The sequence below is a fragment of the Triticum aestivum genome, chromosome 5A (genome assembly GCF_018294505.1).
Source record: "Triticum aestivum cultivar Chinese Spring chromosome 5A, IWGSC CS RefSeq v2.1, whole genome shotgun sequence".
Taxonomy (NCBI): Eukaryota; Viridiplantae; Streptophyta; class Magnoliopsida; order Poales; family Poaceae; genus Triticum; species Triticum aestivum.
Window position 1 is genome coordinate 53837378 of NC_057806.1, and position 17905 is coordinate 53855282.

Here is a 17905-nt window from a genome sequence, read left to right on the forward strand (position 1 = left end):
TGTGACCTAAAAGAAAAATAATTAAAAATAAACTTTAATAAAATAAATAAAAATAGCAACAATAAGTATTTTGTTGTAAGTAGAAACAAAATAAAATAAATAAAGCAACAAAGAAAATAAAAAAGTGCCACCTACTAGGCCCCCACGGTCTGAATACGACTAGAAACCCGACCATGGGCCAGGATTCAGGCCCGCAGGAGGCCTAGTAGGCCCGCAGGCACACAGCGTACGGTTAGGCCCAAAAGCCTAAAATTGAGAGGAGCTCGAGAGGGTGGGCGCAACAGCGCTTATAAACCACTCTCGAGCTCTCTCAGCTAGCGAGGTGGTACTAAACTTTTGACGTGGGGCAGCACAAGGCCTTTGGTCCCGGTTGGTGCTAAACTTTTGACGCGGGGCAGCACAAGGCCTTTGGTCCCGGTTGGTGCCACCAACCGGGACCAAAGGCCTCTGCTTCCTGCCCTTTGGGCTGCTGAAAAGAGACATTTGGACCCGGTTGGTGCCACCAACCGGTACTAAAGGGGGGCATTGGTCCCGGTTTATGCCATGAACCGGGACCAATGCTCTCAGTATATAAAAAACCACTTAGTGTTTTTCAGATTCATGTCTGCATTAGTTGCCCCGCCCCGACGCCGCCTGCCGCCCCAACGCCGTCCGCGCGCCCCCGTCGTCGCCCCTGCCCTGTCGCTGCCAGGCTGCCCCGACGCCGCCCGCAGCCCCCGCCGTCGTCGTTGCCCGCGCCTATCATCGCCGTCGCTGCGGGGAAGCACCACGCCGGCTCCCGTGACTCGTTCATCCCCGAGGCTGTTCGTCCACCGCCGCACCGATTCCGGACGGCGACCTCGACCCCTCCCCGCGCTGTGAGCCCCTTCCTCCTCCCCTTTCCTTCTCATTGCCGTCCCCACACGCCATCCGTAAGCGCGCGCCACCGCCAACCATCGTCGCCATCGACGTATAATGCTCTGTATATGCTCAATGTATGTATGTATGTATGTATGTATGTATGTTCACTGTATAGTGCTCTGTATATGTTGTATAATGCTTGTTTTTGCATTTTCTTTGTTACCAAGAAAAAGGTCTATTTTTTGGTGATATGTATGTTCATATGCTCATTAATATTTAAGAAAATGTTCATATGCTCATTTAAGAAAATGTTCATATGTAACATTTAAGAAATAAAGTAAATGTATGTATGTTCATATGCAAAGAATTATTTTTGGATGAAATGAGATGAGATGAGATGTGTTTTGTGTTGGAGAAGAAAAGAGGAAGAAGGAAGAAGGAAGAAGAAGGAAAATAGGGTTGAGGGGGGTCGATATACCCCCTCCCCGATAACTTTTTTCCATGTATATATGCAAAAGTTACATTTTTAGAAAAGTTTTATATATCTAGCTAGGAAAGGAAGAAGAAGAAAAAGAATGAGAGGAAAAAGGAAAATAAGAAGAGGAAGAAAGGAGAAGAAGAGGAGAGGAAGAAGTGGAGAAATAAATAAGGAGAAGAAAAAATAAGAAAAAGAAGAGGAGAAGAAGAAAGGAATAGAGGAGAAGAAGAGAAAATAGAATATTCCTCTTTTTTCTTCTTTTTTTCTTCAATATTCTCCTCTATTAATATCTTCTTCTCCTCTTTTTATTCCTTCTCTGTCTTCTTATTTTTTATCGGTTATGTCGTTGTCGATATACCCCGTGTCCCGATAACTTCAACACGAGGGGGGGGGGTTCGAACTACCCCCTCCCCGATAACATTATTTTCCCATGTACGTATGCCGTCGTTGTCGATATAACCCCCTCCCAGATAACTTCGACTGTGATAACTTAAACCACGGGAGCACCCCCCGGCCCTCTCGCTCGACCAAAACTCTCGAGGACACCCAAAACCTAGAAAAAATGATGTCGGTCTCCTACCCCCTCCCGCCGCGCCCCTACCCTTGAAGCATTCCCGAGGCCACCCCAAACCCGGAATAAGCTAGGTCTAAGTTTGCCACTAATATATCCACCTGCTGTCATGTTTGTGTAATAATTGCCATGTTGTAATATTTGCAGAAACAATGGAGCAGGGATGAGACGAGGAAGCAGAAGAGGTGTTGGGGGACATAATGTTAGCCGGAGGTGATGTCTTGTCGTATCTTAATGACAATGATGGTCTAGAAGAACAGGGTGAAGAAGAAGTAGGCCACAGTGATCGAAGAATGGAGGAGGAAAGACATGATTATGATGGCTCCAGTGACCCAATGCTGGTGCAAGAAGGAGCCCGTGGTGACGGCTCTAGTGACCGAACAGAGTCCGGCCAGGTAAATATATTAGTTAAGCCTGTGATGACTAGCTCATTGATGCATTCATTGTTTTGGTATGTTGTCAAGACCCCGATTCTAAGTCACACCGATCTAGCATGTAACACCTCATATCACTTTGCGGCCTCACGCACGGTATTCCATCGAGTGTCGCCTTACCATGGCCCGGGACCGTTTGCGCCTTTTGGCTCACGTATATGATAGTGTCGCTAGCATACATATGACAGAGAACCCGGGCCGACATGACTAGTCATGAACCCAAAGTGGCACTAACTTACGGGGACAGGCATACATGAAACAACATCGAGCATGTCGGTCAGCAGCGTATGAATCCGGGCTGTAGCAACTGGGCTACCAGGACTCCGGTAAACCCGGGCTGTAGCAGGCTAGGCAGGACTCCGGATGTCACTGCGTGACATTTCCCTGAAGGGACAGACACAGGAATGAAGTGAATCACATGCCAGCCACTCTAAGTGTTTCGGAGTAGTAGTGCTGGGCTAGCAGGACTCCGGTAAACCGGGCTACAGCGGACTACCATGGCTCAGTGGAAGCACTAGACTACATTTCCCCATAAAAGAGGCTACCAAGGATAGACAACTAGGTTGTCGGATCCCACACATAGCAATACACGTTACACGTACGCATAACATGCAAGTATGTGTTGTACAACATGACATCACAACATAGCGCAAACTCATATAGATAAAGGCCCAGAAGAGCCACATAGCATTAAATACAAACAGGGGTCACATGACCCATCATTCAGAGCATGCAAGCGACGGAAGCATTACATGTCTGAGTACAGACAACTACAAAGAAAAAGGCTGAGAAGCCTGACTATCTACAAGTCCCTCCCAAGGGTACAAGATCGTAGCTGAGGTAACAAGCTACTCGTCGAAGTCCAAGCGGTACTACTAGTGAGACAGATGTCTCACCTGCAAAACATAAATAAAGAAAACGTGAGTACAAAGGTACTCGGCAAGACTTACATCAGGTCCTATCATACATGCATTTGTATCAAGAAGGTAATGTGGGGTTTAGTTGCATCAAGCCAGCTTTGACTCAGTGGCTACCCTGTTCTACGACAATGAGAAACTTCTTTGAGATGAGGCAGCGCACATGAGTCCACTAATCACCACATCAATACACTACTGTGGATTCATCCCCGTCTCCTTACGAGAATGCCATCCATAGCACTCACACTTGTCTTGAGCATTTTAGAGTATCCACTTCAAGTTTTCTATGTACCACGTAAGCATCCAAGAAGTCCATAACCGAGGACACGACTATTCGAATAGATCATGATAACCCTACAGGGGTGTACTTCTACACACACGCTCTCACCACTTATCACAATATACACGTCATGTATCTCGGCAACCTTCAAGCGGAAGCCTGGCGAGGGTGTCAGCCACGACCTGACTAACCACGCAAGTCTCTCATCCAGGTTTATCGCCTATTCGGGTTCCATCCGCAAGGAGATCCGGCCGGGGTATCGCTCACGGCCCCAAACGATGTGTGCAGTGTTCCCGAGCCCACCATCCGGGTGCCACTTGGTACACCGGGCCACGATGCCTAGTCTGTCCCAAGTCCACCCTGCTGGGTGCCACTCGGTAGAAAAATAGCACTACCTACAAACACCAGAAACTATTTGCAACTCCTGGACAGAGATCAAGTTGGTTAATAAGTCGAGAGGGGCACTTAAGCATTCCAATGTGTGATAGTAGCTAGTCATTGGACGACATACACGGAACTCAACGCTTAAGAACGGTTCCAGTGAGACAACCCACCATGTACTCCTACATGGCCTCTCACCGCTACCTTTACCAAATCATGTTCACACACTTAACTCTCAGCATCAGAACATAGCATTGCACTCCAATTCATTCCCAATGAATTAGACTTGACATACTCTAAGCAATAGCAGGCAAAGCATGGTAGGAACACAATATGGCTCAATCAACTCCTACACATGCTAGTGGGTTTTAACTATTTACTGTGGCAATGACAGGTCATGCAGAGGAATGGGTTCAACTACCGCAGCATAATGTAGCAGTTGAATCGTTGTTGTCCTAATGCAATAAATGAGAGCAGGAGCGAGAGAGTAGTATTGTATCGGAATGAACAAGGGGGTTTGCTTGCCTGGTAGATCAACAGGGGGGCACTACTCTACTGACAGGTACTCTCGAACACTCTCCGGAGCAGGACCTATCGAGAAGGAACGGTGTCGGCAATCAAAACACAAGCATATGCAATAATATGATGCATGAACATGGCATTAAGATGTGATGTTGTTTGTGCTAATGCATCTAGCATTCATTTGGTTGAAGTCCATTTGAACCAAAGATTCAAATGCAACTCCAAGATAAGCTCTTATAAAAGCCATTTATGTATTTTCACCTATACAGCAGGTATAAGTTGGTTTGTCATGCATGAAACTGGTACAGATGGATAGATTGCATTTTTCTGATAATTTTTCATATATAAATTATTTCAATCTGAGCTACGGTTGAATTTATATGAATTTTTGAAGTTTTGGCTAATTTCTAGAATTTCCTGTTTTAGAATAATTCCAGAAATCATTTATTGCGTCAGCTTGAGGTCAGCACTGCATTAGCAGTCAACCCAGGTCAAACCTGATGTGTGGGGGCCACACGTCAGTGTCATAGTTAGTTTAACAGAGGGGTTATTTCTAATCTAATTTAGATTAGTGGCGCTGGGGCCCACTGTTAGTGTCTGTAGGGGGTAGTTAGTGCCTAATTAAGAAGCCGCGTCAGCCCGCTGGAGTTCTGGCCGGTGGCGACCAATAGCGCGGCGGCGACTCACCGGACTTGTGCTATGAGCGGCGTCTGGACGCGCAAGATCACCGGGGCGTAGCCCGTCGTCGTCCGCATCTAGGGGAGCTGGTGGGAGGCTGCGGGGGCGCCGGAACTCACCGGAGCGGGGCTCGAGGTGGTGGCCGGAGTTCGGGATGGCACGGGCGTCGGGATGTAGTGCTCGGGCGAGCCAACAGAGTGGCTAGGCAGCCTCATGGAGGTGCCAGGAGCATATCAGTACCCTTGGAGCGAGCAGGAGAAGCTCGGGAGCATGGGCTCGCCGGTCATGGTGGACGGCGGCCTCGGGTGATCTCGGGGCTATGGCTAGAGGGCGAAAATGACACGGGGAAGAGAGGGGGAAAGCGGCGGAGCTCACAGGAGGTCGATGAGCAGATCAGTGGGCTTGGGGGTGACCGGAGTGAGGCGAATCGACGAACGGCGTCCGGCGGGTACCGAGGTTGAAAACGACCAGATGGCGGCGATGCAGGCCTCTGGCGAAGCGTGGCTCGGTGGGGAGGGCGAGGGCGTTGCGGCGGAGGTCTTGGATAGCACAAGGAGGCGAGGGGAGAACGGTGGACGCGGTGGCAGTGAACGGCGGCGACGGCGTGTTCAGGCGTGCATGAGAGAGAGAGCAGAGGAGGGGGAGGGGGTCCAGAGCGATAGGGGAGAGACGCAGGGAGTCGAGGGCGTCTCCGTGGCGTCGTCTAGGTGCACCGGGGAGGAGCCAGGCAGGCAGGGAGGGAGGAGGTGGCCGGCGCGTGCACGCGCGCATCGGGCACACGCGCGTTGTCCTCCTGGCAGGAGGTAGGCGATGACTTGGCCTGGGCCAATAGTGCTGGGCCGGCACAGGTAAGGCCCAGGTGAGTCATTCTCTCTCTGTCCTCTCTAATTCTTTCTGTTTTCTAATTTCTGTCATTTGTTTTGACTTAGTAATAATACTAAACCATTTTATTTAATTCTGTCAAATTTTGCAGGGACCTAAGGGATTAATCCAAAGCCCCTCACCAAAATTCAGAATTTTTGGACATATATTATATATAGAAAATATATACCCAAAGCAAATAATTACTGGATTAATTCCAAATGCCCAAAATAATACTTATGAGCTCTTAAAAATATTGATTTGATTTTTATCTCTGTCCAATATTTTCAGAGAGCAACATGAGCATTTTCTTGGACCCTTTTGGAGCAATTTTTACCTGGGTCATTTTCAGAAATGATTCTGAGGGTTTCACAAATCCCCATTTCAAATTTCAATGACATTTAAACATGATGCAAACATGAAGGCTAGCCTAGGTCATACCAGAAGTAGGGATGTGACAACTCGCCCCCACTCGGAAGAATCTCGTCCCGAGATTCAAGAGTTGGCGGAAAGAAAGTGGGGTACTCCAGTCGGAGACGATCTTCTCGCTCCCAGGTAGCTTCTCTCTCGGAATGATGAGACCACTGAACCTTGAGAAACTTGATGTTATGACGTCGAGTGACACACTCTGCTTGATCCAGAATGCGGACGGGGTACTCTCTATAAGTGAGGTTATCTTGGAGATCAAGTGTTTCGTGGTCCACTCCGTGGATAGGATCCGAGAAGCAACGCCTGAGTTGAGAGACGTGGAAGACATCATGCACTCGAGAAAGATGTGGGGGTAGTTCCAACTGGTAGGCAACCTCTCCTCATTTAGCGAGAATGCGAAAGGGACCAATGTAACGAGGAGCCAACTTTCCCTTGATACCAAAATGATGGGTACCCTTCAAAGGGGTAACCCGAAGGTAAGCCTTGTCGCCAACTTCATAAGCCACTTCCTTATGACGACGGTCATACTGGCTCTTTTGACGAGATTGGGCTGTTTTCAAATTCTCCTGAATGATACAAACTTGCTCTTCTACCTCCTGGATCATATCCGGTCCAAAGAATTGTCTTTCACCGGTTTCTGACCAGTTCAAAGGTGTTCGACATCTTCGTCCATACAAAATCTCAAAAGTAGCTTTCTTGAGACTGGATTGGTAGCTATTATTATAAGCAAACTCGGCGAAAGGAAGACACTTCTCCCAATCCATACCGAATGAGATAACGCAAGCTCTAAGCATGTCTTCGAGAATTTGATTGACCCGTTCCACCTGACCACTTGATTGAGGGTGGAAAGCGGTACTGAAGGAAAGATGGGTGCCCATGGTAGTTTGGAAACTCTCCGAAAAATGAGAAGTGAAAAGACTACCACGGTCTGAATTGATCTCTAGTGGGACACCATGAAGTGACACTATTCGAGAAATATATAAGTCAGCGAGCTGACTAGCGGTGATACTCTCTCGAACAGGTAGGAAGTGAGCCACTTTGGAAAGACGATCAATGACTACGAAGATAGCATTATTCTGTTTCTTGGTCCTGGGAAAGCCGGTGATGAAGTCCATACCAACTTTATCCCATTTCCACTCAGGAATAGCTAAAGGTTGAAGGGTGCTAGCACGTCTTTGATCTTCTGCCTTAACGCAACGACAAACATCACAGTTAGCAATGAACTGAGCGATTTCTCTCTTCATCCTAGTCCACCAGAACCTCTGGCATAGGTCCTGATACATCTTAGTACTACCGGGATGAATCGTGAGAGGAGATTCATGAGCCTCCTTAAGAATCAGTTGTCGCAGATGTTGATTCTCGGGAACCACCAAGCGATTCTCAAAGAAAACAACACCTCGATCATCCATAGAGAAACATCCACCAACTCCCTTCTTAATGATTCTCTTGATACGGATAACACCCTTATCAAACTTCTGGTCAGCAATGATCTAATCCTCAAGGGTAGGTTTCGCCACCAAGGTTGAGAGGAATCCGTGAGGAGCAAGGTGAAGGTTGAGCTTACATAATTCCTCATGGAGAAGTGGTTGGCCCTGCTGCAACATGAGATTGTTGCAATAGGACTTACGACTTAGCGCATCAGCCATGACATTGCCCTTGCCTCGGGTGTAGGTAATCCCTAAGTCGTAATCTGAGATTAACTCCAACCAACGTCTTTCCCTAAGGTTCAAATCTGGTTGGGCGAAGATATACTTGAGACTCTGGTGATCGGTGTAAATCTCGCAACGTTTACCGAGAAGGTAATGTCGCCATGTCTTAAGTGCATAGACTACGGCTGCAAGCTCTAAATCATGTGTAGGATAATTCTCCTCATGTGGATGCAACTGTCAAGATGCATAGGCAATCACATGACGATCATGCATAAGGATGCAACCTAGTCCCTGTCATGAGGCGTCGCAGTAGATAACAAAGTCTTTAGTGAAATCCGATGGCACAAGTATGGGAGCAGAAGTCAGGCGTCTTTTCAGTTCCTGAAAACTGTACTCACACTGTGGGGACCACTCAAACTTTTTATCTTTCTTGAGAAGTTCCGTGAGAGGTTTGGCCACTTTGGAGAAGTTTTCAACAAAGCGTTGACAGTAACTGGCTAGGCCAAGGAAAATCCTAACTTGCTTAACTCTTTCAGGCGGAGTCCAATCAAGAACGGCTTGAACTCTCTCGGGATTGACAGCAATGCCCTTACCAGAGATCACGTGGCCTAGGTAGGTCACTTCTGGCAACCAAAATTCGCACTTGGAGAACTTGGCATAAAGGCGGTGCTCTCTGAGTTTCTCTAACACTAGTCTAAGATGTTCGGCATGCTCCTCCTCGTTCTTCGAGTAAATAAGAATATCATCGAGGTAAACCACGATGAACTTATCTAAGTACTCCATGAAGATCGAGTTCATCAAGCAAGAGAATGTAGCTGGAGCATTGGTTAGACCAAAGGACATGACGGTGTACTCATACTGGCCATAACGAGTGACAAAAGCCATCTTAGGAATGTACCCATTTCTGATCTTGATTTGGTGGTAGCCTAACCTCAAATCCATCTTGGAAAAGACTGAGGATCCAGCGAGCTGATCATACAGGTCGTTGATCCTTGGGAGCGGATACTTGTTCTTTATCGTGACCAAATTAACAGGATGATAATCTACAACCATCCGGTCCGTACCATCCTTCTTCTTGACAAAGAGGACAGGGCAAGCCCAGGGAGAAGAACTAGGATAGATGAAACCCTTTTACAAGGATTCATCGAGTTGTTTCTTAAGCTTAGCTAGTTCTAAGGGTGCCATCTTGTAAGGTCTCCTAGAGATTGGAGCGGTTCCTGGGATAAGATCTATGACAAACTCTACATCTCTGTCAGGTGGAATACCTGGCAGTTCCTCTGGAAAGACATCCAGAAAGTCACGGACTACCGGGATATCTTCAAGGTCTGGAAGAGGATTAGCATTAAGAGAATAGAGTTGACGCTTTGCAACTCTAGTGGAAACAGAGACTATCTTGCCAGATGGGTGTGTAAGCTGAACAGACCTTGTGTAACAATCAATCTTGGCATAATGAGCTTTCATCCAGTCCATACCCAAGATGATGTTAATATCTGTAGACTTGAGGGCTATAGGTGATGCAAGGAATACAAGTCTGTCAACAAGGATTTTATTACCATGGCTTATTCTGGTAGTTTCCCATCTAGACCCTAGAGTTTGGATTTCAAGTGGAGTTGGCATATCACAAAATGACATGTTGTGCAAACGAGCATAGCCTTCAGAAATGAAGGAGTGAGATGCTCCGGTATCGAACAGAGCCGAAGCTGGATGGAAATTGACAAGGAGTGTACCAAGAACGGCATCTGGATCATCATGAGCATTTTAGCTGATACGTGATGCACACATCCACGTTCAGTGGGAGCTGACTTGACACTAATCATCTTGCGTGATGGCTTACCACGGCCAACAGACTTCTCAGACGGGGGTGGAGCATAGTTGGTTTGAGAGTAGTCGCGTGCATAGTGTCCTGGCTCTCCGCATGTGAAACAAGTCCCTAAAGTAGGACGTGGACCCGCTTTGACAAGCGGTCTACCAATAGGCCTGGGTGGAGCATACTACTGAACTGGGTGAGGTGCCACACAAGATGGCCTTGGTGTATAACCGGGTGGAAGAGCGGAGTTCGAAACCCAAATCTGCCGCTTCTACGAACTAGAACCGGAGGAGGAACCCAAATCACGGGTGTGCTTATGAGACTCCTCGTAAGTGAGTTGAGCTGTCTCTGCATTAATGGCCTTGTTCACAAGAGCCTGGAATGTATTGCAATGATGCAAGTGGAGATCACGACGCAACTTGCGGTTGAGACCCTTCCGGAACCTAGCCTGCTTCTTGGCGTCCGTAGACACCTCTTCTGTAGCATAGAGGGCAAGGTTCTCAAACTCTCTACTGTAAGCATCAACAACCATCTTACTCTGGGTGAAACTACAGATCTCTTCTCTCTTGCAGTCGATGAGAGCCTGAGGAATGTGATGCTCGCGAAAAGCCTCGGTGAAATCTCTCCAGGTGGTTGTCTGGCCAGCTGGAAGAATAGCCTCATAGTTCTGCCACCAAAGACTAGCAGGACCTTCCAGGTGATATGCAGTATAGGTGACCTTGTCACTTTCAGCTACGTTCGCAGAACGCAGCTTGTGTGTGATACTACGTAGCCAGTCATCTACATCGAGTGGTTCAATGGAATGATGGAAGGTAGGTGGTTTCAGACCAATGAAATCATATATGGACGCTGACTCTTTGTGCTGATGGGAGGTGTTCTCCTCAATACGTGCTAACAAGCGGTTAGACTCTCGCTTGTTCTTCTCCAACTCTAACATGAACTCTGCCAACGAAGACTGGTCGGGAGGATCCTCATCCCTACCATCTCCGTGGTTCCGGCTACGAGCAACAGAACTTCGGTTAACTGACGACATCCTGAAGAACCAACCAAGGAAACAAAGGATGGATTCAGCATCATCATAAGGATGTAGAATACACAACGAGGAAAATACTATCTCTTGAACTCCTAGGACAATTCCGGCAGCATAACGGCAGTAAAATGCTCAAAATGAGACATCCTGCAAATGATGGGGTAGCACCAAACTCAACATCATCACCCAAGGTTCTGAGATATTACTAAACAGGCTACACCGGAGGTACTCGAACTGGGATATGACTTTGATCAACCAATCCTAAGAGACTACGGAGTAGTAACATGTGATCCTGATAGACAGAAGAGGAAGCCTAGTTCCTTAAACCTATAGGAAAGATAGGATGACTCAGATCAGAAGGCATGAGGTAGAAGGAGTGAAAAGAGCCTTACGTTCCCTTCCACAATCAATTCCCTTATATAACTAAAGAATTTCTAGACTCAACTTCGACCAGGTTGGCTTGGTAATCTTACAGGCAGTCAGGCTCTGATACCAAAGCTGTCAGGACCCCGATTCTAAGTCACACCGATCTAGCATGTAACACCTCATATCACTTTGCAGGCTCACGCACGGTATTCCCACGGGTGTCGCTTTACCAGGGCCCGGGACCATTTGCGCCTGTTGGCTCACATATATGATAGTGTTGCTAGCATCCATATGACAGAGAACCCGGGCCGACATGACTAGTCATGAACCCAAAGTGGCACTAACTTACGGGGACAGGCATACATGAAACAACATCGAGCATGTCGGTCAGCAGTGTATGAATCCGGGCTGTAGCAACTTGGCTAACAGGACTCCGGTAAACCCGGGCTGTAGCAGGCTAGGCAGGACTCCGGATGTCACCGCGTGACATTTCCCTGAAGGGACAGACACAGGAACGAAGTGAATCACATGCCGGCCAGTCTAAGTGTTCCATAGCAGTAGTGTTGGGCTAGCAGGACTCCGGTAAACCGGGCTGCAGCGGACTACCATGGCTCGGTGGAAGCACTAGACTACATTTCCCCATAAGAGAGGCTACCAAGGATAGACAACTAGGTTGTCGGATCCCACACATAGCAATACACGTTACACGTACGCATAACATGCAAGTATGTGCTATACAACATGACATCACACCATAACGCAAACTCATATAGATAAAGGCCCAGAAGAGCCACATAACATTAAATACAAATAGGGGTCACATGACCCATCATTCAGAGCATACAAGCGACGGAAGCATTACATGTCTGAGTACAGACAACTACAAAGAAAAAGGCTGAGAAGCCTGACTATCTACATGTCCCTCCCAAGGGTACAAGATCGTAGCTGAGGTAACAAGCTACTCGTCGAAGTCCAAGCGGTACTACTAGTGAGACAGATGTCTCACCTGCAAAACATAAATAAAGCAAACATGAGTACAAAGGTACTCAGCAAGACTTACATCAGGTCCTATCATACATGCATTTGTATCAAGAAGGTAATGTGGGGTTTAGTTGCAGCAAGCCAGCTTTGACTCAGTGGCTATCCTGTTCTACGACAACGAGTAACTTCTTTGAGATGAGGCAGCGCACACGAGTCCACTAATCACCACATCAATACACTACTATGGATTCATCCCCGTCTCCTTACGAGAAGGCCATCCATAGCACTCACACTTGTCTTGAGCATTTTAGAGTATCCACTTTAAGTTGTCTATGTACCACGTAAGCATCCAAGAAGTCCATAACCGAGGACACGGCTATTCGAATAGATGATGATAACCCTACAGGGGTGAACTTCTTCACACACGCTCTCACCACTTATCACCATATACATGTCATGTATCTCGGCAACCTTCAAGCGAAAGCCTGGCAAGAGTGTCGGCCACGACCTGACTAACCACGCAAGTCTCTCATCCAGGTTTATCGCCTATTCGGGTTCCATCCGCAAGGAGATCCGACTGGGGTGTCGCTCACGGCCCCAAACGATGTGTACAGGGTTCCCGAGCCCACCATCCGGGTGCCACTCAGTACACCGGGCCACGGTGCCTAGTATGTCCCAAGTCCACCCTACCAGCTGCCACTCGGCAGAAAAATATCACTACCTACAAACACCAGAAATTATTTGCAACTCCTGGACAGAGATCAAGTTGGTTAATAAGTCGAGAGGGGAACTTAAGCATTCCAATGTGTGGTAGTAGCTAGTCATTGGACGACATACAGGGAACTCAGTGCTTAAGAACAGTTCCAGTGAGACAACCCACCATGTACTCCTACATGGCCTCTCACCGCTACGTTTACCAAATCGTGTTCACACACTTAACTCTCAGCATCAGAACATAGCATTGCACTCCAATTCATTCCCAATGAATCAGACCTGACATACTCTAAGCAATATCAGGCAAAGCATGGTAGGAACACAACATGGCTCAATCAACTCCTACAAATGCTAGTGGGTTTTAACTATTTACTGTGGCAATGACAGGTCATGCAGAGGAATGGGTTCAACTACCGCAGCATAATGTAGCAGTTGAATCGTTGTTGTCCTAATGCAATAAATGAGAGCAGGAGCGAGAAAGTAGGATTGTATCGGAATGAACAAGGGGGTTTGCTTGCCTGGTAGATCAACAGGGGGGCACTGCTCCACTGACAGGTACTCTCGAACACTCTCCGGAGCAGGACCTATCAAGAAGGAACGGTGTCGGCAATCAAAACACAAGCATATGCAATAATATGATGCATGAACATGGCATGAAGATGTGATGTTGTTTGTGCTAATGCATCTAGCATTCATTTGGTTGAAGTCCATTTGAACCAAAGATTCAAATGCAACTCCAAGATAAGCTCTTATGAAAGCCATTTATGTGTTTTCACCTATACAGCAGGTATAAGTTGGTTTGTCATGCATGAAACTGGTATAGATGGATAGATTGCATTTTTCTGATAATTTTTCATATATAAATTATTTCAATCCGAGCTACGGTTGAATTTATATGAATTTTTGAAGTTTTGGCTAATTTCTGGAATTTCCTATTTTAGAATAATTCCAGAAATCATTTATTGCGTTAGCCTGAGGTCAGCACTGCGTCAGCAGTCAACCCGGGTCAAACCTGACTTGTGGGGGGCACACGTCAGTGTCATAGTTAGTTTAATAGAGGGGTTATTTCTAATCGAATTTAGATTAGTAGTGCTGGGGCCCACTCTTAGTGTCTGTAGGGGGTAGTTAGTGCCTAATTAAGAAGCCATGTCAGCCCGCCGGAGTTCTAGCCGGCGGCGACCAATAGCGCGGCGGCGACTCGCCGGACTTGCGCTACGAGCGGCATCTGGACGCGCGAAGGCCACCGGGGCGTAGCCCGTCGTCGTCCGCATCCAGGGGAGCTGGTGGGAGGCTGCGGGGGCGCCGGAACTCGCTGGAGCGGGGCTCGAGGCGGCGGCCAGAGTTCGGGATGGCGCGGGCGCAGGGCTGCAGTGCTCGGGCGAGCCAACGGAGTGGCTAGGCAGCCTCCTAGAGGTGCCAGGAGCATATCAGTACCCCTGGAGCGAGCAGGAGAAGCTCGGGAGCATGGGCTCGCCAGTCATGGCGGACGACGGCCTCGGGTGATCTCGGGGCTGCGGCTAGAGGGCAAAAATGACGCGGGGAAGAGAGGAGAAAAGCGGCGGAGCTCACATGGAGGTCGATGAGCAGATCAGTGGGATCGGGGGCGACCGGAGCGAGGCGAATCGACAAACGGCGTGCGGCAGGTATCGAGGTTGAAGATGACCAGATGGCGCCGATGCAGGCCTCCGGCGAAGCGTGGCTCCGTGGGAAGGGTGAGGGCATTGCGGCGGAGGTCTTGGACAGCACGGGGAGGCGAGGGGAGAACGGTGGACGCGGTGGCAGTGAACGGCGGCGACGGCGTGTTCGGGCGTGCGTGAGAGAGAGAGCAAAGGAGGGGGAGGGGGTCCAGAGCGAAAGGGGAGAGACGTAGGGGGTCGAGGGCGTCTCCGTGGCGTCGTCTAGGCACACCGGGGAGGAGCCAGGCAGGAAGGGAGGAGGTGGCCGGCGCGTGCACGCGCGCGTCGGGCACACGCGCGCTGTCCTCCTGGCAGGAGGTAGGCGATGACTTGGCCTGGGCCAACAGTGCTGGGCCGGCACAGGTAAGGCCCAGGTGAGTCATTCTCTCTCTGTCCTCTCTAATTCTTTCTGTTTTCTAATTTGTGTCATTTGTTTTGACTTAGTAATAATACTAAACCATTTTATTTAATTCTGTCAAATTTTGCTGGGACCTAAGGGATTAATCCAAAGCCCCTCACCAAAATTCAGAATTTTTGGACATATATTATATATATAGCAAATATGTATCCAAAGCAAATAATTACTGGATTTATTCCAAATGCCCAAAATAAATACTTATGAGCTCTTAAAAATATTGATTTGATTTTTATCTCTGTCCAATATTTCCAGAGAGCAACATGAGCATTTTCTTGGACCCTTTTGGAGCAATTTTTACTTGGGTCATTTTCAGAATTGATTCTGAGGGTTTCACAAATCCCCATTTCAAATTTCAATGAAATTTAAACATGATGCAAACATGAAGGATAGCCTAGGTCATACCAGAACTAGGGATGTGACATATGTACACATATTAATTAACTCTCATCTTTCTTCTTTTTTCTATCCCTCCGGATCGAGCACAACTTCGGTAAAGAGATGAGGCCCGAAGAAAAAGTTGCGCTCGGATGAAAGGTTTGAGATCACAGCACTCGCGCGCGACGGCCAACCGATTGAACCCATCCGGACAAAGGAAGCATTAGCTACTCAATGCGGGGTTCTTGTTAGGGACAAGATCCCGATCAGCATCCACCAATGCTATAAGCCTAAGAACGAAGACCCTGAGGTGTCTTATGTCAATGATATGCAGAAAGATGATCTTTGGACTGAGCTGAAGGAAAATTTCACCCCATCGCCAGAGGAGGATCTGGAGAAGCCAGTTAAAGAGCAATTAATCAAGTCTCATGCTCTTAAGAAGATGGCAGACCTATTCAGGAGGTGGAAGAATGAGCTGAAAACGTTTGTCGACAAAGAAGAGACACCAGAATTCATCGGCAGATATGAGAAGATCAGAGATCACTGGCCCACATTTGTGGCCGACAAGACATCGGAAAAGAGTAAGAAGATGTCGGTGACAAACAAGAAAAATGCTGCAAAGAAGAAGCTTCACCGTCGCACGGGGTCAGGTGGCTACCTCAAAGCCCGGCCTAAGTGGGCCAAGGCTGAGAATGATCTGCTTGATAAAGGTATCGAACTAGATACAATGAACTGGCCAGACCGTTGCCAGACTTCGTTCTTCGGGGCTGGCGGAACCTTGGACCCTGTATCAGGGAAGTGCGTTTGGACGGACGAGCAAATGAGCATACCAGTCAAGAGGCTTAAGCACTATATCGATGTAGCGCAGCAAGGGACGTTCATTCCAGACAGAGAGAACAACGAGCTCACAATGGCCCTCGGGAATCCTGAGCACCCTGGACGTACACGAGGAACGTCGGGCTCCCCTCCGTGGAAGGCTGGTTTTCCGGACGCATGCGGTTACAAATGCCAGGAGAGGAGGAAAAAAGTGGAGCATGCCCAAATTCAGACGCTGCACAAAAGGGTTCAAGCGCTAGAGGAACGAGAAGTAGCTCGCATCAATCGATCTACCGAAACTACCCCGCCATCTCAGCGGAGAAGCAGCATGGCTTCCACCGAGCTGCTTCAGCTGGAGCATGTCTTGACGGCTCCTGCTAGCTACCCCGTGGATGCTATCACGGAGTCTCAACATTGCCACCTTATGACGTAATGGCAGAAATTCAAAGTCAAGGCGGCTGTCGGCTCTGTTCGACCTCTTGAACATGGCGCAAGTTTTCACTGTTGTCTGATTCCAGAAGGATATGCCAGGGTGCTGGTGGACGAAATAATGGAGGGATTTGAGGACCTCCAGCTGGACTACCCTACCGGTGAAGGGGAGAGTCGGCTGGGTTCTTGTCTATTGACTCCATGCCTATGGCGGAAGGAGCTCATCAACCTTCTGAACTGGACGCCTCCGCCTCCTCCTCCTCCGGCGAGTCAGGGCACTCCGCCTCCTCCTCCGCCTCCTCCTCTAGCGAGTGATCTGGGCACTCAGCCTCCTTCTCCGGCACGTGGCGGCACTCCGCCTCCTTCTCCGCCTGCGCCGGCGGGCCCGAGCAGCCAGCCTCCTCCTTCTCCGCCTCGTCAGCAAGGACGGAAGAGACCCGCCACTGCTCCGGCTACTCCGGCACGTCGTAGTCCTTCTCCTCCGCCTCGTAAGCAAGAAAAGAAGACAGTTGCAGCCGCTCCGTCTACTCTGCTGGTGTCTAGCAGTACAGCCAGAGGTGGGAGGCAATACAGATTCGGTCCTTCTCTGAAGACTCCAGAGAAGTTACCATACAAGAGGACCCCTGAGGAGAACGCGAAGATCGCGCGAGCTGAAGCGACGAACTTCTTTGAAGGGGTGAAAGCAAAGAAACATCCACCTCCGGAGGAGAAGGTAGATCCGGTGAAAGCGAAGCGCACTCTGGCTGCCCTGAAAAAACCAGCAAAGTCTCTGCCGAAAGGCAACTATGAGCGCATTATTACAAAGACATTTGTCGAAGCGGAGCAGTTGGGAAGTACTGTCAGTGATGAAAGGATAAAAGAACGATGAGCTGGGAAAAAAATTGCCCAGCTCGGCAAACAAGCGAACCAATCGTGCCCCCCGCTCAAGGTGTCTAGCGACATCGTCGCTAATGATCCGAGGATGGTGCCCGGTTTTAGCAATCTTGGAGATTACCTACCCGATGATGTACATTATGATTTCTTGGAGGTGGAGGAACACAAATACGAGTACGGGAAGCCTCTCGTCAAAGATGAAAGATCTCTAACAACGATGATGCGAAGATTCCATGATTGGTACATGAAAACCCGCAGAGAGTCTAGGGGGAGGAATACTTTGACGCTGAGAGTTAGAGAGGAGCATGACCTTGTTGGAATTGAACTGTTGAATGTTCCATTTGAGGAGTTCTTCCAGTTTTTCAATCAAAAGGCCCTAA